General features: G+C 36.1%; 1 pseudogene; it reads left to right on the top strand.

Annotated features, from left to right (window-relative positions):
• The first annotated feature begins 1085 nt into the window (after positions 1–1085).
• The window catches only part of LOC110322019, a 5096-nt pseudogene continuing 4205 nt past the window's right edge, over positions 1086–1976 (top strand).

Below are 1976 nucleotides of genomic sequence, written 5' to 3'. Positions count from 1 at the left end.
TCATGGAGATCCACCTGCTTTTGCCTCCATAATACTGAGATTAAAGGTGTGCACCGCCACACTTGGCTGGCATAGCTTTATTTAATATAAATATATTATGTAATTATACATAAATATAATTGTATGATAATGCAATTATTTATGGCTTTTCTCCTTCTTCCTTAGTGTTACTTAGACCTCCTCCCTCTCTCTCCTTCTCTATTGTTCTTTCTACTTCGCCAACTAACCCTCCCCATACCACCAGGATTTCTCACCTGCTTGATGCATGTCCCTTAGACAAAATGGACCAGTCAATGAACTCTAAGGGCCTATCTATTTTTTTTAACCAACTTTGGGACTACAACTACATACCCAGTCTTTCCTAAAGGTATTCTGCTAATGAAGTCAGGTATTCCTTCTTGCAAGTCAAGTGCTTTGTAGACCAAAGCCACTTTGATCACATGTGTGTCTGTTTGCTGTCACTCTAAATTAGCTGACTGAACAGAATCCAATGTGTGTCTACTTCTTTATATACAAACTAAGTACATACTGATTTGTAGTTTATAATGTGCACTCATTTTTCAATAAGAGTTTAGCTTTTCCATGAATACTTTGTATAAAATGTTTACTGGTGTTTATTTTTTAATTCAAATGCCATCCTTTATTCCTAGTCTGTCCTAAATAACAGCAGGATGTTTTTCTCACATTTGTTACACACTGCACTCCACTTACAGTTACTATGTAACATTTATTCTTTCAAAATGTCCTTGAGAAAGGAATTCAACTGGTGGTATTTATGTGTTTGAATTAAAATTAAATGTGCATATGCACTGATTCTTTTAAATATCCTGAAATTTTACTATATAATGCTTGATGATTATAAATGCATTACCTTTTTAGAGTAATTAACATATTATGATTAAGCTAGCTACCACAGAGCACAACTATACAGTGATCCTAAAATGTGGATTGAACATAACCAATGTATCAATGTAAGAAATCAAACTGCTATTTTAGAAAGCAGTTTTAAATGAAAGTCCTGATTTTCTTAAGTTTTCATTCTGTGGCAAATCATCCCCTGTCAAGTTTCATTTCTGTGTTCAACGATGATAACTGAGAAGTATGAAGTGATTTATTTAGGGTAAATTTGCAAGTATTATTACAATAAAATTACTTCTTCACAAATAATTAATTTTTCTTGTTCTATTTAATAGATCAATTAAAATATTGTCATATTAAAATGTCTCAAACAAGCATAATAAGACTATGAACTCCTTAGACATTCTCTGTTATTCCCTTTATTATTATTATTATTATTATTATTATTATTATTATTTTCTTTATTTACATTTCAAATGCTATCCCAAAAGTTCCCTATACCCCTCCCCCAGCCCTGCTCCCCTACACACCCACTCCCACTTCTTGGCCCTGGCCTTCCCTTGTGCTGGGTCATATAAAGTTTGCAAGACCAAGGGGCCTCTCTTCCCAGTGATGGACGATTAGGCCATCTTCTGCTACAAATGCAGCTAGAGACACGATCTCAGGGGTTACTGGTTAGTTCATACTGTTGTTCTACCTACAGGGTTGCATCCCCTTCAGGTCCTTGGGTACCTTCAGGTCCTTCAGGTCTCTAGCTGGGGGCCCTATGTTCTATCCAATACATGACTGTGAGCATCCACTTCTGTATTTGTCAAGCACTGGCATAGACTCACAAGAGCCTGCTATATCAGGGTCCCTTCAGCAGAATCTTGCTGACATGTGCATTAGTATCTGGGTTTGGTGGCTGATGATGGGATGGATCCCCAGATAGGGTAGTCTCTGGATAGTCCATCCTTTTGTCTTAGCTCTAAATTTTTGTCTCTGTATCTATATCCTTTCATGGGTATTTTGTAACTTATTCTAAGGAGAAATGAAGTATCCACATGATGGTCTTCCTTCTTGGTTTTCTTGTGTTTTGCAAAATGTATCTTGGGTATTCTAAGTTTCTGGGCTAATAT

Source organism: Mus pahari, chromosome 5 (assembly GCF_900095145.1).
Source record: "Mus pahari chromosome 5, PAHARI_EIJ_v1.1, whole genome shotgun sequence".
Lineage (NCBI taxonomy): Eukaryota > Metazoa > Chordata > Mammalia > Rodentia > Muridae > Mus > Mus pahari.
This window is presented reverse-complemented; position numbering and strand designations above follow the sequence as displayed.